Raw genomic sequence first — 22108 nt, forward strand, 5'->3', positions numbered from 1 at the left:
ATTCTGTGCCGTGGAGACAGCCCCACCCCCACTGGGCTGGAGCAGCTTCCTAAGGCTTGTCCTGGACCTGCTCACAGCAGTGCCTGCCAGGGACAGGAGGAGCTTGGCGGTGATTCAGTCCCGGAGCAGTAAAGATGGAAACACAGTTTCCAGGGACCAGGCCATTAAATATTCACACCAGGTGAACTCTGCATCTGAGCTGAGCAGAAACCTGCCATCTGGACATTGCAGGCTGCTGGTGCAGTGTCTACAGGGCACAGCAAACCCTTCTGATCACACGGAGCCCAGTAGCGGCTCCCTGAGACTGAGCTGGCAGAAGAATTGGGTCATCCTTGAAATTCTGAGAAATTTGTAACTGTGGGGCCTCCCTTCTGCTGCATTCCCAATGTCATACATCCTGGGTCAGACCCTCAGAAGCCCAGGTCCTGTGCTGAGACTCTTCTGGCTTCGGGGCTTCATTGCACACAGGGATAGAGTGGGCCAGTGGGGGAGTTTTCTTGGCCTGGGGCATCCCCTCGGGTGCTGGGAGGGGCTCATCTAAGGGGAACTTGGGGCCCTGGAGCCATGGGTCCCTCTCTCAGGCTGCAGCCAACACTGGGTTTCCCTGCAGATCTGGAAGAATGTTCCTTATCGTAAAGGCCACACCTGTTCCTCCAACTCCCACGCCCTTTCTTAGTGCCTGGTGGGTTCTGGTCTCCCAGAAGCTGGTGTTTTCCTTTACTAAAATCACTGGATCATGGCATTGTTTGTTCATTTGCTTTTGGGGAAGAGGATATTGAACCCCCCATTAGAATTTTAGCTCCAGGAGGGAAGGGATTTTGTTCATTGTTGTATCCAGGGCAGTGTCTGGCTCAGTATGTGTTTGTTGGGATGTTAAATTAATAAATGAATGAGAGGACTTCCCTGGTGGTGCAGTGGTTAAGAATCTGCCTGCCAATGCAGGGGACATGGGTTCGAGCCCTGGTCCGGGAAGATCCCACATGCCGCGGAGGAGCTAAGCCCGTGCACCACAACTACTGAGTCTGTGCTCTAGAGCCCGCGAGCCACAACTACTGAGGCTGCATGCCACAACTACTGAAAACCGTGCGCCTACAGCCTGTGCTCCGCAACAAGAGAAGCCACTGCACTGAGAAGTCTGCACACCGCAAGGAAGAGTAGCCCCCGCTCGCCACAACTAGAGAAAGCCCGCGCGCAGCAACAAAGACCCAATGCAGTCCAAAAAAAACCCAAAAGAACCATAACAAAACAAAAAAAATAAATGAATGAGGGATCCTATCTGTCCCTTTCAACCCAGCACCTAGCAGAGAGCCTGGCACGCAGGAGGACTCAATAAATATTTGCCAGATAAATAAGTGAATGAATGAATGAAACTTCTCAATCCCCTCTCCCCCCTCCCCCCACACCTCTATCGCCTTCAGGACCCCCTCCCCATCTCATTCCAACATCCCTGTTTCCTGGCCTTCATCGTGGATTTGGGGCCCCCGTGCACTGCCAGGGCCCTGCTTTAACTGCCTCCCTCCTGCCTGGATGACAAATGACTCTCAGCCTCGGCAGCCGATCGCTGATGCCCCCAGCTCCGCAGGCCACCTCCACGTGCGAGGCTGACCCAGGAGCACTGTCCTCCCACCATCGCTCACCCCCGCTGAGCCCGTGGGGTTGCAGAACCTCTTCTGATTGGCCCGCTGCCATGGGCCTTACTCCCGGAAACAAGTTCCTGCACAGACAGACCTGGTTCCCTGAGTCCGGGAGTCAGTCATCTACTTGCACCAGTGCTAAAATCGTCGTAATTTCCCCAAACTCAGCTGCACCTGTGGAGATGAAAACACAAGAGAGCCTATTTTTAGCAGGTGACAGAGGGCACACAGGGAACTATAATTAGCATCTCGTTCAAAGGGTGGAGTTTCCAACTCAGTGCGGAGAGTGACTGCCCTGTGGGTCCCCTCAGCTCAGCATCCGTCTCTGGTGTCTGATGTGGGATGGAGCCAGCTGCATGGAGGGAAGACCTGGACTCCCCTGGAGTCCCACCAAAGGGGCAAAGTCCTTTGCGGGAGGTGCTCCCCATGCTCGCTCCCCACCTTTCCCCTTCTGGCCTGTCATTTGCACAAGGCTTGATTCTGCCCAGATCTGAGTGCTGTCCTCTTGCAGGGACGACCCAGCCAAGCCAGTGTGATCAAGATGCCTTGTCACATTGGTGTCGGGCTTGAGGGTCATCTGTCCCCCTGGTGGGGGACAGGGCAGGTGTTGCTGAGCTGTGGCAGAGGTTTCAGGGTATCCCCACCACCCAGTATCCCTCTCTCATGTTTCTCACAAAAGCAGGGAACCTGGCTGCCTAGAAGAATGACTACATTTCCCAGACTCCCTTGTTATCAGAAGTGCCCAGTGGGGTGTGAGCATCGTCTCTCTTTCTCTTTCCATTGGCTGGGAGAGAACAGGGATGCAGGGTTAAAAGACAGAAGGACACTCAGTTTCCTTATTTGTGCAATTGATAGGTAATTGTATTGACTTCCTCTGATTTCTATAAATAAGGAATTTTTTCATTTGCCAAAAGATGGAAAACCCAACTGCAAGGCCAAGGCAAAAAGGGATTTTTTTTTGGCTTAGGCACGTGGATGTTTCCAGAAAGGGCTGCCTCAGGCATGACTTAGGAAGAAGTGGAGACCAAAGGGAGGCATTCTTTAACAAGATAAACATTTATTTCATCTCGCTTTTGTATAACCCCAGGTGAAATAATGGTCACACTGACACAGACAGGCTCCACCTTGGTAAAGCTCAAGGAACACACCAGACTGGTGGGGAGGCGGGCAGTGTGGTCAGAGCACCCGAGGCTCTGAAAACTTGTGGATTACAGGAACTCCCCCTGTCTCTTTGTTCTGGGCCTGGGGACCCAGCTTGTCTTAAGCTGCGCCTGTTGTTTTCACAGCAACTTTGTTAAGGTCACAAACAATTCTGCCTTGAAAGGACCACAGAATCTCATTGTAACCCAGGTGTTGTCTGGTACATGTGCTCAAATCTTGCACCTACGGGAAGTCCAAAATGGGCACTTTTTACTGGGGACTCTGGAGCAACACAGAGCACAGTGATTTGGTGATTTTATCAATGGATGCCCTGGTCCCTTGGCCATTTCTGCCAAATCCAGCATCAGGTTGTGTTGCTTAGCAACCGAATTTCCTTCTACCTTCTCCAGCCCGATATCACCTCTGTATCTCCACTTATGTCTGAGTAGTTATTTTTTTGTGGTCTTTTCCCTATTTGGGGCCTATATTTTCCAAGCCCAAGTGGCTTCTCAGTATAATTTCCTCACAATTATGGAAGTTCCTCTAGTCTGAGCAACTCTCATCCCAGCTGAGAAGAGAGGTGTTTTCTCCCCATTGACACTCACTCATGGCCACTTTCTGACTGTCTGCTCTATTCCAGATATTGGGCCTGTGCCTTTTCCTTATGATCTCATTATTCTGCACCTGAGCTCCATGAGGTGGAGACTGTTTTTCCATTTTACAGACGAAGAAACTGAGGATGGTTCAGGAGAAAGGCCTTGATGGTAAGCGGGGGAATTGGGATTTGCCTGGTGCTGTCTCACCCTACAGCCCAAGCTCCTAACCATTGCTCACTGGTCACCCAATTTAAATCATCCCCAGGCCACGTCTCCACTTTGCCACACCCACACATCACCAGGACAATCCCTCACTCCAGGGGCGGGCACATGTGCTCTGTGAAGAGTCAGAGAGTAACTCTCTTAGGCTTTGTGGGGCACCTGCTTTCTGTGGCGGCTTCTTCACTCTGCTCAGTCGGAGACAACATGTAAATGAATCAGCATGGCAGTGTTCCAGTAAAACTTGATTTACAAAAACAGGTAGTTGGCCTGAAGTTTGCTGAATATTCACTCAGTATTTTTCTTTAAATAAACCCATGTTTGTTTTCACTAAAAGACTTTTATTTGAGAGGGAAACCATATCGCTGGTGTAAATGGAAAACCAGCATGTCTTGCTGCAAGAGGATGGTAACCATAGAAATAAAAACAATACACCTAAACAGAGGGGCTGCATTCTGCACTAAACTGGGGCCTGTTCTTTCTTTGTTTCAAAGGATGATGAGCGAGGCCTAGAGAGGTGCTAAAGGCATATTAGCACCAAATCAAGATGTTGTCTTTGAGGTAATTGGAAGAGGTGAGGAAGAATCATTACAGGGTGCAATGTTTGTCTCGTGATATGACCTCATGCATTGCGCTTTGTGAAGCTCTGAAGCCAGAGAAGGGAGCTGGGAGGGTGGGAAGCTTTGCTTTCACATTGGAGCAGTGAGTCGGGAGACCCTATGCAGGCAGTGGGTGGGGGGGGGAATGCAGGACTTACAGGACAAAAGACTGTGGATGTGGCCTCAGTGCTGGCTCCCTCAGAGCTCTGTGGGGCGGCCGTGGTCCTAGCCAGAGCCGACACCTGCAGGTAGCTATCAGCTCCGGCTCCAAGGGCAGGCTGAAGGTGGCTTCTCAAGTTTTTTTGTGTCAGGAACTCCCGCTACAACATCAAGAAATGATTAACCTTGATTTCCCTTTTCCCTCTCATTCTTCCACTTCTTTATCTTTCCTCTTTATCTTGCTTACTTTCTCTGATATTTGTATATTTACACACACACACACACACACACATGCATTTTGTCTCCTAAAAAAAAAATCACATATTCTAGTTACCTTTTATTTCCAGCAACTACTTCCTCATCCTCTTCCAAGAACAGCCAAACAAAGAATTAATTTAGATTTTTCTGCAATGTCAGGGCCTTTCATGAAATTACTCCCGCTCTCTTGTGGAAGCCCTGGTAACTTAGTTTAATGATCCCCTCCTCCTTACATCCTTGAAAGCTGCCTCATGTGTTTGCTGGCACGGGGCACTCCTAACTCTGTTGGTAGTTTTGGGTATCCTTACATTGCCCAGAACGCAAAACCTCGTCTCCGCCTTGCGCCCCCTCCCCCTCTTGGCTCTGCTGGGAGCGGCCCCACCCTGGTCTCTCGGTTTTTTCTGCACTTCTTTGCTCCCTGAAATCCCCATGCTTTCTTCCCAAGGCATCTTAGATTTGATGAAATTCTCGAGTACTTCAGGTAATAATAACTGTAGCGAAGAGGAAGAAACAGCAAGGTGTATTTCCCAGGGGACAGTAGAGGTGAGGTGGGGACCGTCCACCTGACGCTGGGACTCCAATGCCTGTCCCAACGGTTTGGTCATTAGGATGATAGAAAGTTCTGAAAGTGTGTCCTGGATTCTGGCAGCCTTAAAATGCATTTCCATCCCAGATTCCTGGGAGAGCGTTATGGAGATGTTCCCAGCGAAATGATGAAAATTGAGTTGTTTTATGTCAGTAACACATGAGTGTGACCATGACTGAGGAAGGAGGGGCTGACTGGCTTCCTTTCCTCGGGGGCGCTGAGGGTGTAAGTCCTAAGTGAGTTAGCAGGTTATGGGGTCAGGGACCACCCGGCCCCTGTGGGTGGGGTTACGCTGTTGGCCACCCCTCTCCTCCTCAGGGAAGACCTCTGGGGAGCGTCCGCTGGGCACGGTCCCCAGGGGCCCGGGGATTAGCTGGCCAGCGGGAGCAGGGACATCCCAGAGCACGAATCGCTGCAAGGAGGAGGCGGGACGTTTCTCACTGCCCTTTTCCAGCTGGCCGCCGCGGACTCCCCTTTAGTGGGTGGAGAATGGATGATTTCGTTATTTGTGGCCCTCTCCATCGATCTGGGAGTTTGGGCTAAAGCGAGCACTGTCCCCGCGTTGCGCCTTCGCTCACTGTTATTCATCACGCTTAACCCTTCGTTCACCTCCAGGAGCCGGGCCCTGGCGCGGAGCAGCTGTCCCTGGCTTGACAGTTTTTACTCTTCAGGGGCTGCGGGGAGGGGACCGGGCACAGGAAGGGACAAGGCTGGGAGGGAGGGTCCCACTCCAGGTGGGCTGGGGCAACTGAAGCTTCGACAAAGGCAAGAGAACGAGCAGCCCGATGAAGGGAGATTACAGGAGGGACCCTCGTGGGGCCTCAAAGCCCGGCCCATTGCCAAGAAAATCCCTCATGGGAGGAGGAGGCGGAATGCAGAAAAGAAAAGAAATAGCCAGAGTTCTCTGCCAAGGGAGTGTCGCAGCTTTTAATTCAAGATGAAATGTGTTCCTGTTTGTGTACAACTAATTTTCCTCCCAAATGAAGGGTTTTGTCTATCACTCGACTGTTTCAATAGCAACTGAGTCTCCCTCACTGTAATTAAGCTAGCATGTGCCTCTCTAGTTTGGGAAGCAGGCTGTTTGTGTTAACATGTTGGGGAAACGAGCAGGCTTGAGTTGCTGCCTGGGTCCAAGAAGGAAAAAGCAACAGAGTCAAAGAAAACACCTCCAAATAGAGACTTGGCTCCAGACGCGATGACGTCATCTGGAAAAATGAGCAGGTTCCCCTGAATGAAGGGGCCCTGGAACCTTGCTCTGGTTAGAGTAACTGTGAAAGGAGAGGGGAGGTTGTACCCAGAGGTTGTGCAAATGGGATCAAAACTCACATGTCTACAGAGGGCGCCTCCTAGAGAGGAGGTGTGTGTGAGGAAAGCTGGTTGAGTGTGTTTTTTCCACACAGTTGTATTCTGTTTGCATAGTAAATAAATGCTCTCATTTTTCTTGAAAAACTTGGCTCTCTTGATTCATCTTTTGTTCTGTTGTTTTTAGCAGAGAGATGGGTAAAGAGGTTTGTTTACAAAAAAAAAAGCCCAGCAGTCAGAGAGATGATAAATAGTAATGACCGTCAGGGCCAACAGAGGGTGTTAAGCACTGTGTCAAGTTCAGCCTCACACCCAGCCCAGTGAGGGCAGCCGAGACTTGCTCAGGTCATGAGTTGCCTGATGGAAGGTACATCCAACCTGCCATGGCTTTGATTTTTCAGAGGAAGTTGGAAATCTAGATTTTTATGTGAAACCTTCTCTATTTTTTTCCAGCTTTATTGAGGTACAATTGACAGCTAATATTGTAAGATATTTAAAGTGTACCACGTGATGATCTGATACATTGAAACATACATTATGGAATCTTCTTGTTTTTAATGTTAAAAACCAATTGCACACACCAGCGAGTTGAGGGCTGGTCACAGCACATCTCCTGGCTGGATGTGGTCTCAGGTCTGTTACTTGCCATCTGGGGTACACTGTTAACCTTTACATTTTTTTTTTTTTTATAAATATTTTATTTATCTTAATTTTAATTTCGGCTGCGTTGGGTCTTCGTTGCTGTGTGTGGGCTTTCTCTGGTTGCATCGAGCAGGGGCTAGCAGGGGCTACTCTTCGTTGCAGTGCGCAGGCTTCTCATTGCGGTGGCTTCTCTTGTTGTGGAGCATGGGCACTAGGCGCGTGGGCTTCAGTAGTTGTGGCACTTGGGCTCAGTAGGTGTGGCTCACGGGCTCTAGAGCGCAGGCTCAGTAGTTGTGGCACGCAGACTTAGTTGCTCTGCGGCATGTGGGATCTTCCCGGACCAGGGATCGAACCTGTGTCCCCTGCATTGGCAGGCGGATTCTTAACCACTGTGCCACTAGGGAAGCCCTAACCTTTACATTTTAAGTAGCAAAATTTGCTTCTTAACTTTGGTGAATGATTCATTTCATCTGTCTCAGGCTCAATTTTTCCACCCACAAAATCAGCTCCTTCTATTTCTGCCGTGGGTTATGTTTAAAGGCTCTAAACCTGATTCCTTTATTCTCCTCTAGGTTTGGTTTGTGTGGGAAATATCTCAACAGCCCCAATCCGAATGTCAGTAAGGTCTTTATGCAGTGTCCGTGGGCTCTGAATTAGGAGTTAGTTTTGGCTGCTGTGATAGAGACCTTGGCTTATACAAGATAGGCGTTTATTTCTCACTCGCGAACATGAGCTGGTGTGGCAGTTCTGGCCCATGAAGCTGTCAGGGGCCCAGACTCCCTCTATCTTTTTGCTCCACTATGCCAAAACCACTAGCTTGATCCACTTGGGCCAGATGCCCCACAGTTGTCTGCATTTCAACACTGAGAAGACAGAAAGGGAGAGGAATAGGGCACACGCTTCCCTTCATTGGCACAGCCTGGCAGGCGTACTCCTTACCTGTGTTCACATTCCACTGGCCAGTACTTACCTGGCCACAAATCACTGCAAGGGAGGCTTGAAACTGTAGTCCTAATTCTGCGCTGATAAATGTGCCTGCTGAACCACAGGGGTTCTGTTACTAAAGGAAGAAGGGGTGTACAGATGATGAGGGACAGTTAGTTACTGCAAGCAGACAGGTAGCCAACTCAGAGTAAAAACAAGCAAACAGAATCCTACTATCTCAACTGAGATTCTCAGCTAGCTTTCAGTTTTACTCCTGACAGATGGAGATTACTTGGTTTTCAACCTCTTTAACAAATTGTGATGCAAAGTTGTTGTTGTTTTTTTTTCTTCAAATTAATGCTACAATATTATGTCCCAAACCTCAGTAACTTTTGTTTTTCCTTCATCATCTTGGACACATTTGTGTATCAACTGAATTATTATTTGCTTTTTAAAAGATTCTAAATAGACTCAGTATTTTTTCCAAATACGTTTATTTTAAAAAGAAATTTTGCTGAATGATAATGAAAATACAACATCAAAATTTGAGGGATGCAGTCAGAACAGTGCAAAGAGGAGAATTTATAGCTTTAAATGCATATGTTAAAAAAGAAAAAAGATAAAAAATCAATGACCTAAGATTCCACCTTAAGACACTAGAAAAAAAAGATGAAAGCAAACACCAGATAAGTTGAATTAAGAAAAGATAAGGAACTAAAGCAAATGAAACAGAAAACAGAAGTCAATAGATAAAATTAACAAAGCTAAAAGTTAGTTCTTTAAAAAGATCACAGAATTGATAAACCCATAACATTTTTCTGCATCTTGATTTTATCACTCAGTTCCTGGTAGAAATACTTCAAGTCACCTTCTATAGCTCTAAATTAAAGTAATTCATTACTTTAAAATTAAATACTTCAAGTCACCATCTATAGCTCTAAATTAAAACAATTCTTTACAGCGGCTGTGCAATATTCCACAGATATACTCGTAAAGTACTTAGCCACTCCATTAGTAAAGGGAATTAATTCTTTTTCCGGTTCCAGGCCACTAAAAACAACACTGTAGTGACATCCTTGTGTGTATTGGTACAAGATATAAGTACTTTTACTTCTATGGGATGTATTTCCAACAATTTGTGAGCTCAGAAGAGATGCCTTCTTCCATGGATTGTCTATTTATAGCCATTGCCTCTTTTTCTTATCAATTTGTAAGAGTTCTTTGTATATTGAACTATATTAAATGAATTCTTCATCTATTATTGACTTACAAATACTTTTACAGACATATATGCTTTGTTTATGTAATCATTTTATGTGCAAAAGTTCCAAATTTTAATATTTTCAGTATGTCTTTTTTCTCCCTTTTGTGCCTTCAGGATTATCCATCTTGGTTTGTAACGTCTCACCAGCGTCTCTAAATCGTAGTTGCAATATCCTAGATTTTCTTGCAAAATTTTTATACAAGGCATAAGATGCCTCCTTCGGGTTCTGTCTTAGCTGCAGGGAGCTTTCTTGTCCATGGTCATGCCCTTCCTGGAGAGCCCACTCTTGGTGACTGAACGAGGCAGGGGTATAAAGCCTGGATGTTTGGCCCCAACGTGGGCTGACCCTTACAAGCTCCAGAGCTCCTCACAGGTTTTGCTGAGGTTTTGTCCGGCCTGCATCAAAGATCTAACTCTCCCCTGCCTGGCCTTCTTCCCCCACTTCCCTTCACAAGTGTTGCTCCCCCAAAACATCTTGAACTGAAAGCTCCAGTCTCTGCCCCTGGGGACTCCCAGCCGAGGCAAGAGCAATGAGAAATGGGTTGGTGTGAGGATGCAGCGGGGAATGACTGTGGTTCAGCTCTAATTGCACCATCTCCATCTGGTTCTCCGTTTTCATTGGGAAGCTCACACGTTTCCTCAGTTGGAGGGGTTCCAGGTTGACAAAAATATACTTTGTCATATTCAGGGGGTTGTGATGTGATCTGATTTGTCTGAGACATCAGGAATAGCCTGGTATTCTTATTTTAAAACAGCTATTTCTACGTGGGACCAGACCTCTTCTCTCTCGGCCACGTTCACATGCTCAGCTTGGCTCTGGATCCCTCCCCGTCTAACAGTCATCGGGTTCCCTCACACCCCATGCGGCCCCCAGCTCCGGGGTGACAGCGTCCCCTTCCTGGGGGCGCTCCGGCTCACTTCAGCTCCTCTCCTCCTCTCACGCCCGCCAGCCGCTCTCTCTGCCCACACGTCCACCCTGCTGTCCGCATGGGTCCGAATCCGTCCACTTGGCCCGCCTGCCCTGCTCCCTGCCTCCTAGATCCCTGACCGTCATCTCTTTGAGGATTGTCGTACAGAGTCCTCCCTGGTCTCCCTGCTGGGCCCTCGCCCCCTGCAGTCTGTTCTCCACCTCTGATCAGAGCGAACCTGTTAGAGGGACATCAGGTCACCCCAGTCCCCTGCGTGGGGCCCGCCGTCTCCCCGCCTCGCTCCGTGCTGAAGCCCTTTCCACGGTGGACGAGGCCCACCTCACTCCGGCTCCCTGCGCCCCAGTCTCTCTCCCGCTTGTCTTCCACGCTCCCTCTGCTCCTGTGGCACAGGCTTCCTGCCCTTCCCAGGAGGAGCCGCGGGGTCTTCGTATTTGCTCTGCACTCCCTGCTCTTTCCCCAGACACCCACCCGCCTTGCTCCCTCACCTCCTGAGCCCTTGCTCCAATGTCGCCTTCCCCCTGCTCTCTGTACAACCACAGCCCCTCCCTCCAGGACCACCCCTACCCCCTCCCAGCTCCATCTTTCACAGGACACTCACTGCCATCTGACTGCTTTATGCTTTCCATCTGACTTAAAGCTGGATTCTTCCAGAAGCTGACCCTGAGCCTGGGTGTGATCAGCAGAATCAGGAGGCGATGCCAGGGATCCTGAGCTGGAGACGGAAGCAGGATGACCACCGTGACCCTGCTAGGATCCTGGGCAGGTGACCGGGGAGGGGACGGAAGGAGGATGACCACCGTGACCCTGCTGGGATCCTGGGCAGGTGACCAGGGAGGGGACGGAAGGAGGATGACCACGCTGACCCTGCTGGGAGCCTGGGCAGGTGACCGGGGAGGGGACGGAAGGAGGATGACCACGCTGACCCTGCTGGGAGCCTGGGCAGGTGACCGGGGAGGGGACGGAAGGAGGATGACCACGCTGACCCTGCTGGGAGCCTGGGCAGGTGACCGGGGAGGGGACGGAAGGAGGATGACCACCGTGACCCTGCTGGGAGCCTGAGCAGGTGACCACCGTGGGACGCCAGGCTCAGTCCTGCTGGCTGCCCTGGTAGACGGATTGGAACAGGCCTCAGAGGGGATGCGCTGAGGGTGACGCAGCCGGGGACTGCTGCACCAGCGGCCTTCTGCATCCGCTGCAGGCTGCTTCCCAGGATGTCAGCTCCCAGCCACGCGGGCCCCTGCAGCTGGAGGCCTCAGAGGGAGAGGCTCAGGGGCAGTAAGAAGCCACCAGGGGCAAAAATGGAGAGGAATGAGGGGATATGCAGCACCACTGTGTGCTACACTCACTGTCCTGGGCTGTCACTCGTTGTTGACTGTCTCCCTCTGTAGATCATGAGCTCCTGGAGCTGGGGTCTGTATCTGTTCTGTTCTCTGCTGCATCTCCAGGGACCTCAGCTGTGCCTGGCGCATAGTTGGTCCTCCTGACATATGTGCAGAATGAATGAGTGAAGGCTCAGAGATCTGCCTCTTAGGCTGTAGAACAGGAGACTGAGAATCTTTAAAAATCCCCAATTCTAGACTGAATGATCTGACTCTGTCATTTTGCAGACCTTACTCCCGTTGCTTTCTTGGCTGGTTCTGAGGCTGCTGCCATTTCTGGCCAAGTCTGCTTTCTCAACAGCAGCAGCGTTGCAGAGGGGCTCGGACCCACTGATAAAAGCTCCTGTTCCAGCGGGTGCTTGGCTGATGCCCTTTGATGATGTCACAGCCACAGATCCTGATGGCAGCCGTGATGGTAACAGTCCCAGTTACCCCAGCCATCTCGCTTGATGGGGTGACCAAGAGCCCACAAATTGCTCCTGAGTGCGCCTCTCTAGTGACAGATTATTCTGAAACCAGCCCATCTGGTTTGATCCGGAGAAGAAAACAACAAATATATGTATTTTTCTTTCTTCCTTTTGGTGGAGAAGTTGCAGTCATCTAGAAATCACTTCAAGGTCATCCAAATGCCTGAGACCCCGCGGTCACAGACTCCTGAGAATCGTCTCCATCCTTGAAGGACAAGGTTCCATCCCTGCATCTCCAGCACCAGCACAGGGCCTGGCACGAGGCAGAGCTCAAAGTAGGGAGTGTCTGTTGACAGCCCAGGTGAGGTCAGACAGGAGCCGGCCCACTGGCCTGTAGGACGTCCCACAGAATGGGTGAGTGTGACTGTTTCCGGATAGATTAAGGCTGAGATTTCTGCAGAGGGAGGCTCTGCCGAGCCCATCTCAGGGAGGGAGGCTCATAATGTCCATTCATCTGTCATTGGGATGTCAGGTTTGAGTCCTTGGTTAAGGTGGTGTCCACCAGATGTCTCTGTTGTAAAGGATGCTTTTCCCCTTTGTAATTGCTAAGTAACATGCAGGGGGATACTTTGGGATCTTGTGTTCCCCAGAATGGTTTGCCCCAGTGGTTTTGGTGCCCACTGATGCTCTGCACCTGAGTCAATTACTACATTTTTCTAATTCTGTCGTTCCTTACACATATCAGCTGGCATTATTCAGAAAGAATTGTCCCTGGCCTCAATCATCTTTTAATATCACTGTGAACTCATACATTTTTAGAAAAATATTCAGTGTGTTCCTATCCATTTCCATACATTTTTTTATGCTCAAATATTTTTACATTGTCCAGGGGAAGCCTTTTGCCATAGCTTCTGACCTGTTCCCATCATCTCTGAGCACTTCCTGGATTCATGGTACAAAGCGACTGTCTGGACTCTTCAAAAAAGTCAACATTATACGAGACCAAATGATGGCACACTGTTCCATATTAAAGAGAATGAAAGAATCGTGACAACCAAATGCAGTGCGTGATCCTGAAATGAAAAAAACCCCACTCAATTTGGACTGTCAGATTATATTACTGTGTCAACATTAACTGTCTTGAGTGTGAAAATGGTATTGATATTATGTAAGAAAATGTCTTTTTCCTTAGGAGATACACACTGCAGTGTATAGAAATGAAATATGATCTCTGCACCATTGTCTCAAATCATTTAGCCAGAAAAGGAAAACTACATACACACACACACACACACACACACACACTCAAGCATACACACACTATAAATAATGCCCACGGAGAGAGATGACCCACACGTGGCCTGGTATTGCCAGCTGGTGAATCTAGGTGAAGATTCTGTGAATGTTCACTGTATTACTCTAAACTTTTCTATAGGTTTGACATTAAAAAAAAATAAGTTGGGAGAAAGAAAATAAAACATAGCAAAAAAAAAAAAATTCAGAAGAGTTGGAATTGTGGTCAAGACTGTGGGCAGCTGGACTTTGAGCCCCCGTGTCCTAGGCTGAGGCTGATTCTATGACATGAGGAACTGGCCAGTTTTTTTTTTTAACCTCCCAAGGATAACATCTAGACAGATTTGAAGAACAATTCTCTCTCTTATTCAAGAGAAAGAGCTAATGAGGAAAAGAGGGAGGGAGTGAAGCACTAAAGGCAGGAATTTGTTAATCAAACGTCTGTGCAGGCTCTCGTGTTAGTTCATTCCTCCTACATTATTTATGTAACTCCAATGAGAACCTTTAAAAGACCAGAGAATCAAGACGTAGAGAAGTCAGAAGCCTGTTTCCTAGTAAAAACCCATCATCTCAGATAAAGGTGCCAGTGAAGAAGTGTAATTAAACCAACTGGTCATAAGGAGAAAGGATCAAAAGCTAACCTGAACACAGAGATTTTAAAAATTCCGACCGCAGTTTATCTGTTTTTCAAAGAAATCTTTGTAGCAGGAAGGGTTGAGTCCTTTGGGCTGGAACATGGGTGGAGACACCCGGACCTCTCACCTAGGCTGAACCTTGGCCCCCAAGGGTGAGTCTGGGAAAGCTGATAACGTCTCCTGGGCTTGATACACGGTTTGTAATCAGGTAGCTCCTCCCCTTTGCTTCACAGCAGGAAAGGAAGCCAGTGGGGACGTGGCCTGCTGGGGTGAGCCCATGGGTGGGCAGTGGGTCTGGTTTGGGTGGCCTCCGGACCCCTGCCCAGTGCTGCATGGGATTCAAAACTCCACGAGCAGAAACTAAGGGGCTTCCTCCTCCATTTGAAAAGCTCCTAAGACTGTTGGGGCTTCCTCCTCCATTTGAAAAGCTCCTAAGACTGTTAGGACTCACGCAGGTCTCTGCTTCCTACTGTATTACAATGTAGTGGCTGGTGCATGAGAATTAGGCTGTTTTATTTGGGGTGAACGGTGGGGATATGCTCCACCCTTCCCCGGCCCCGCCCCCGCTCCAGGCCACCCGCAGCTGCAGAAGGAAAGGACACGCTCGCCAGCGTAACCAGCATCCTGTGAAGACACTCTGATTGTGCTCCGGGAGAGAGAGAAGCAAATTAGCCAATCACAGCAGCTCTACTAACGACTTCACATTCACGCAATTCGCTGTCTGCTTCCCACGTGGACAAAGAAACTGAGAGAGGGACCAAATCAACATCTCAGAAAGAAAAAATATCTTTGATGAGCGAATTAAAACGAAAGATCTCTTGATTATTGAAAGCATATGAGGTGATTCTCACTCCAAGGTCAAAATCCAACGGCACCTTCGCAAACCAAAGTTTCTATCATTCCATCAGGAAAACATTCAGGGCATATGACATGTCAGGTGTGACATGAAAAAATCTGTGGAAAGTAGAACAAGGAGGATCTTAATCAAATAGTCAGATGTGGCAGATCTGACCCCTCTGTCCACACCTCCTGGCGTCTGGCGTCTCTTGAGATCCAGGTGACAACCATCCGGGGAGGAGATGGACGCCGTGTGTGAAAGCAGACTGAGCAGGCAGAGCCGGTTTGCAGGCTGTTGAAGCATCACAAGGTGGTGGGTCCGACTATGTGTTTGTTTTTTTTTTAAATTTATTTATTTACTTTTGGCTGCTTTGGTTCTTTGTTGCTGTGCGGGCTTTCTCTAGTTGCGGCGAGCGGGGGCTACTCTTCCTTGTGGTGCACGGGCTTCTCATTGCAGTGGCTTCTCTTGTTGCGGAGCACGGGCTCCAGGCGCATGGGCTTCAGTAGTTGTGGCATGTGGGCTCAGTAGTTGTGGCTCGCGGGCTCTAGAGCGCAGGCTCAGTAGTTGTGGCGCACGGACCTAGTTGCTCCGCGGCACGTGGGATCTTCCCGGACCCGGGCTCGAACCCGTGTCCCCTGCATTGGCAGGCGGATTTGTAACCACTGTGCCACCAGGGAAGTCCGCCGACTGTGTTTTTGAAGCTCCTTTCTGAGGTTATGTCGTCTTGAGTGGCTCCTGTCCTCCCCTCCCCCAGCATAGTCCTGGACTGGGAGGAGTGACTGACCACTGGCTACACTGGGGACCAGAAGAGGTTTGGCCTCTGGGGTGGGGTGAACAGTCCAGGGAGCTGGTGGGGTGTGTGGGCAATCTCCCTGCTGGCTCAGGTGCGGTTACCTGGTGCTCCCTGGGAACGTGACACTTAGGGCGCACTGCCACCAACAGCTTGGGGGGCAGGTGACCAGAGGCGCCCCACCCCCACCTGCTTCTCTGCCACGGTGATGACACGGCATGGGTTGGGATCTGTTGCTTGAATTGGAGTGAGGTACTGACTCTTCACTCTCATCTGTTTTTTGTGTGTGCTAGGCCCTCAGAGGATAGGCCTATTTATTAAAAACTAGCACCGCCTTTTCTCGATTGATAGGTGAATTCAACTAGAGTCACAGGTCTGAGATCTTTGAACAGCTTAGCGTCTGATTGCTCCTGAGGTAAATCGTTTCAGCACCCGGGACAGCTCCTGATACATAGTGAGCTCTCAATGCATATCCGTGTACGGACTGAATATATGTCCTAGAACAAGGCCATGGGTTGCTTAGCGGACAGACGTTGAGGAGCAGAATTTAGTTTCATTTTTTCTAGAAAAAGCCTTTAGTTTAGAAGAGGTGGTTGAGAGCAGGAACTCTGACAGTGCCAATTACTAGCTGGGCAACCTTCCTGTGCCTTAGTGTCCTTATCTGTAAAATGGAGGTAATAGTAACAGTATCCATGGTACAGAGGACTGAGCAATTTAATATGTGTAGGGTACTGAGAACAGCACTTGCCGAAAGTAAATCCCAGGTACCTGTTGGTTAAATCACAAAATATTTGCCGTGAAGCTTTGGTACCCAATTTAATTGGATTTGTGTCAAATGGCTTTTTATCTGTTTCAGTTGTCCTCGGATAATAAAGACCTCATGTCATTACATGTGGTCTTTGCAGGGAAGGAAACGCACCGTGGTGTCATGAGAGGAGCTTCGGGGGAACTGACCTGGTCCCTGGGCCAGGATGTGGGGATGATGAGAGTCACAGAAGAATCCCTCAAGGACGTGACACTTCATCTGAGACATGACAGGTGAGCTGCAGGTAACTAGGTGAGGAATTGGGGTGGTGGTGGGGAAACATTCCAGGAAGAAGGAACAGCATGTGCAAAGGCCCTGAGGTGCTGGGAGCCTGGTATGTCCAAGGCTGGGACCCAGTGAACACAGAGGTGAGTGGTGGGAGGTGGGACTGGTGAGGGGCAGGGGCCTGGGAGTTTGGGCTCCATCCTAAGGGCTGTGGGCAGCTTCTGGAAGGTTTGAAACAGGGGTGTGACTGGGGTCATATTTGCCTCTTCGGATGTTTCCAGTTGTAACGGGAAGTTCTCCTTGTCTAGGGCTGTTCTTTTCCACCTCATTCCCCACCACAGCCTGCTTCATAGCTCAGAACCTGGGTGGGATGGCAGACCTCAGTTTTAGGGCCTTGGTCACAACTCAGGAGAAAATCAGAGAGATGGTCAGGAAATATGCAGAAAGGAGCTCTGGCGTGGCCAGCAGGGATCTCAGAGTCAGTCAGCAATGTATCTTGTTCTGGGACTGAGCCTGATGCAGGGCTTTGAGGAGAAGCCTCAGGACCACCTGGAATCACAGGGACCATGGTTGGGGGGACCGGCGAAAGGGTCAGAATGGAAGCCCCCAGCTTTGGGAGTGTCAGCTGGCAAGCACCAGCTGGCCGGGAGGTTTAGATCGCACTAAACTGCAGGTCTGCGTGGGGAGCCGGGAGACACAGGTGCATCTCTGTGCAAATACCTTCAGTGCCCATGGTTTACATCCCTGCAAAGTGTACAATTATTAAAATTCGTCGAGCGGATAAACCCAAGCCTCTCTGTTTCATCTGGGCTTATTGTGGGCTGGATTAACTATTTCATTAATTAACACAAGTAGATTTGGAGTAAAAAAATAGAGAATTAACTAAAAATAGGTGAAGCAGTGGAATTCCATCACAAGGACGTTTATGAATAATTAATGGGCTGACGCAGGGCTATTTGTCAGCGACACCCTCCCCCTCAGCCTGTTGCTTTTCCCTTCATGGCACAGGCAAGACTTTGTTTTCTAGCATGAAGAGTCTCTTAATTAAATCTCATTTGTCAAGAAGGCGACATGTATTTGTGTTTCCTCCGGCTCCCATTGTTATAAACTTTGCAATGTTTTTTCTGAAAAATGCTCCTTTTCGGCTTGAAAGAGCTGGGTTGTTTCTCTTTCTCTCTTCCACTGTAAAGAGGAAAAGCTACAAGTTCTTTGTCAGGCAATCAGTTATCCTCCTTAAAGGATCCCTGAAGTCATCATTTGAAAATTATGGCTTCTGGAAAATAATAAAACGCCCACTTTAACATATTGTCACGTCAGAGTGATTTTGCCTCCCCCTCAGAGTCATAAAGCCTGTCAATTGCCTGTGTTAATGACCTCTGGCTCTAGATGTGGTCACTTCTGCCTGTCACTTCTGGGGTTTCGATGTTGATGCTGTATCTCTCTTAGCTTCTCAGAAGCCCTGTAATGATGCCCCAATTAGTAATGTATCCTTCCCTTTCTCCATCTCACTCTAGTTGCTCCAATTTTTGTCTCTCGACAATACTGCCACCATGCGTGTCATCTGAACCTGTGTGTGGAGTAGGCAGGTCTCGAGTTCAAGATCCCTGGTGGGTAAACAACAATCGAAACAATTTCAAGTTCACGGACATCCCCTGCAATCAACAGCAACTACTCCATCAAGAAAACAAGACCTTGGTATTGTTGGTGAGTAACAGATAATTTATGAGCTTGTCAGCATAATCCACGGTCCCTGATCTGTATCAATATGAAATAAGAAAGCATTTAAGAGGTGTCAGGAAAACATGGCATGCCCCCCCCACCTCCTCCTCCCATTTGACATCGATTCATTCATGTATGAAACTGAGTCTTTGTGATGGTGAAGCATTAAAGATCCTGTGTAGTCAAATTAACATCATGGAACCAGAGAGTGGAAGCAGGTTATTAAATGTCCCCTACTTTGCCTTCCTTCCAACGGGCAGAAGAAAACAAACAGAAGGCTTAGATGCAAATGTGGATTTATGTCCAAGGATTCATGAAAGCAGCATAGACTGAGAAAGGGAAAGCAGGGTGGATGTCCCAGATAATTCAGGTTAAAAAGACTTTTATTGGAAGCATCATAGTCGTCCAGACACAGCTTGTATCAATAGATTCTGCCATAGTTTATCCATCCTTTCTTCTTGTGGAAGAACCTCAGGGTTCATGCCAACATTCAGTGGAAATGTGGAAGCATCATTGAAATTCCTTGAGCCAAGGGCAGGTGTTCAGGTCCCAGCCCTGCTACCACCTGTGGTTTCACTTCCCTGCCAGACTGTGGAATGTTTTCAAACGACTCACTTCAGCGCATCTCAGTTCTCCCATTGAGCCCAGGCCACTGCTTCACAGTAGGAATGAGGACGCACAGCGTTAAATTGTTGTTATTTATACAGCTCATTCATCTGTTCTTTAATGAGCTTGGGGAGTCATGTTAAAAAAGTGGGGGGCTGTCTGCTGACCACAGGTCCCACACTGGGCGGTAGATCCGTCCTTGAGGGGAGATGGGGCAGTGCGTGTCCCCATCCTGGACCAGACTGGAGACGGTCACCAGGGGGCTGAGGTTACATCCCAGGCTTGTCCTCTGGCCAGCAGTGTGTGTGTGAACAGACCAGACCTTGGAATCAGTTTCCGAATCTAGAAAATAAAATCTGTAAAATGGGAAGAACACTGAATTGCACTGATTCTAAGTGCACCCTTTTCACATGTTAATATCTCTTGAATCTGGTTGTGTCACATAATCGATGGAGTCTCATTGTTGCATCATAATTTAGTTGTCAGTGTTTTCTTTCTTAGTTGCACATGAAACAATGGTGCATTATCTGGTCAATTTTGTCTTCGATGTGTGAAATGCAGTGTCATCTGACAGTGACCAACTATCATGAAGGTCAAATGTAACAAGACGGGGTGGAGAGACCTTTGCAAATTATAAAATGCTGCTCTGTCATGCACCCCGGCTCTGCCTGGAGAGCGTCCTTGGCAGACGTGCCTCCTCTCCAGGTTCCAGCTCCTCATTCTTTCACCGAGGACAGTGGACTGGAGCCGTGACGTTGAGATTTGCTCTGCTGGGTGATGTCTCGAAAAAACCCAAGGCCAGGGAGCCCAGCCCAGGCACTTTGAGCAAAGTTCTCCTGGAAGGAAAGGATGAGATGTCTCCCAGGCACCTTCCAGACTGACATTCTAGGGTGGGTGAGGGTCTCCCTGAGGACTTGAGGAGAGGGAGGCCGGCAGAGGCTATCACTGCACACCCTGGGCACCACTCACGCCCGCCGCAGTGGGAACGGGGCCCCCTGGAGGTGTGCAGGGAACAAACCGCATGGTCACATCTGCTGGCCTCAGGGCTGCTCTTGGGGGAATGGGGGGAGAGGCCCTGAAAATGTGCTGCTCGGCACAAAGCACCAGGGGCCTTGAGGAGAGGGCCACCTCAGAGCAAGTGGAAATCTGACAACGACACTGTTTCCCAAGAAAGGTCGGCAGTGAGACGTGTGTGTGTGTTGACTGGGTCTACACCAGGCAAATGCAGCAAGTAATTTGTTCCTGATCAATCTCACTGTGGGCAATTAAGGGATGGTCTGCCCAGCTGGGCCGCTGGAGGCAGGTGTTTCCACGAGACTCACTGTTCCAACCCCCGCACCCTGGGCACCGACTGTAGCGCTGGAGCCGCCGTGGGGACCAAAAGCGTGCGGATGACTTGATTGGAAGCATTTGGACCCATTAACCTCGACTTCTGGTGTGCTGCTCGCGGAGATGGTAGGTTTTTAATTTTCTAAATGAAAAATCATTTTTACTATGAAAGTGATAAATATTTATTGTAAAAAGAAATAACCCCGCGAGTACATTGTAGCATTTCAGTTGGAGTCAAGAGTCCCGAGAGCTGCCTTTTCCGTAAAGATCCACCATGTGTCCCCTGCCCCCCGGTGCCCCTATAGGGGAAGCTGACGTTAGCCCGGCACCCAAGGCTCACTGTGGTCCTGTCCCAAGTGACACGTGGGGGGCAGGGGTCATTTCCGGCTGCCCGCAATTGAGTCCCCTCGCTGAAGCTGCCACTCGTCCTTTTGGGAATCGCTCCTCCCCCAGGTAGGAGGGGTGCGGGGGAGCCCCTGGTGACACGTCCCATCACGAAAGCTGAGGGCCGCGCTCCTCCCTCTCCACCCGGCTTTCCTGAGGGGTGGGCGCTGGTCTAAGTCTGGCCCCTACACGCTCTTTCCTGAGCTCTGTTTTGAGCAAGTGAAGGAAGGAAGAGGGACCGGAGGGAGGTCACTTCTCCCAGGCGGCGTCCTGATCAGCCCGTTCTGGCGTGAGATGCTCTTTCCTGGCCCCACGGACTCCTGTGGTTTCTGCCTGGTCCTCTGCGTCTCTTCTAGTCTGTGGGGCTCAAGATCCTGCAGGGAAAGCCCACTGTGCGCACGTCACCCACGTGGGTCTCTACAGCTCCCAGCCAGGAGCCGTGACCGCCCCGTGGCCCGTCTGGCCATCCAGGTGAGAACACTCTCGCCACCCACCCTCCTGCTGCCAGAAGAAACGACAACCCTCCGGTGCCAGCTCTTACCAGGATCCCTCCTTTGAAACTACAATCCTGAGTCGGGGAAAAAATTCAACACCTTTTTAATGAGTGGGCTCTTTTGGGGCGTGCTTGGGGGGCAGAAGAGCTAGTGTTCTTCCTGTGAGAGCCTTTCTCCTTTCACGATAATTGAAATTCATAAGGTTCATCAGAGGCCATTAATTTTATTCTTGTGGGAAGAGCAGCACCCAGACCAACCTCCAGAAGGATTTCTTTCCCAAGCCAATCAACTCATATGCAATTTGAGCAAGAGATTTCATATGCAGTGTGCCTAGCCAACTTTCAATAACATAAGAATTAAAAAATAATTTTATTCCCTCTCTTACCTCCCCTCCACCGCCAGGGAATTGTAGAGCTTGAGAAATTGAGTTCTGGGGATGACTTCCATGATTAATACCACACACTTGTGTAGAGATGGTATGTGAATGAGCCTGGCTACTCCAAACCAGACTGATCCATGATTTTCTTGGTCTTTGTTTGAATCAGGATTCTTGGTGTTAAATGAAGAATCTCAATTCAGATTGGCTTGAACAAACAAACAAATGAAAAACAAAAAGAATTAAGGGCTCATGTAACTGAAGAGTTCCGAGGCAAACTGACCTCAGGTATGGCTGTATCCAGGTGCTCACAAAATGTTGGCTGGACTCAGTTTCTCTGCATCTCTCAAGTCTAATGTTCTTTGGTGCTGGCTTCATTTGCAGGCAGAAGTCCAGGCTTACCTTCTCCCGGCTGAGCCATCCCAGAGGAAAGGGAGCTCTCCCCACCCCCATTTCCGTTCATACCAGACCAACCCTTTGATTGAATTTCATTTGAACAGTTATTCTCATGTGCTCCTCCTTGAACCAATTGCATTGGCTAGGGAGAAGCAGATACTGATGAACCAGGCCTGGGTC

General features: G+C 49.3%; 1 protein-coding gene across 1 annotated transcript in view; it reads left to right on the forward strand.

The window, feature by feature from the left end:
- LOC309645497 (uncharacterized protein) overlaps positions 1 to 22108 on the forward strand; it is a 114961-nt gene that overhangs the window by 53579 nt on the left and 39274 nt on the right. The window contains exons 5-8 of the mRNA XM_082430673.1: positions 10904 to 12452; positions 16500 to 16632; positions 18139 to 18328; positions 20220 to 21820. The gene's annotated coding sequence lies outside the window, so the exon portion shown is untranslated. The remainder of the gene's footprint in view (positions 1 to 10903; positions 12453 to 16499; positions 16633 to 18138; positions 18329 to 20219; positions 21821 to 22108) is intronic.

The sequence above is a fragment of the Balaenoptera physalus genome, assembly GCF_965194825.1.
Source record: "Balaenoptera physalus genome assembly, chromosome: 16".
Lineage (NCBI taxonomy): Eukaryota > Metazoa > Chordata > Mammalia > Artiodactyla > Balaenopteridae > Balaenoptera > Balaenoptera physalus.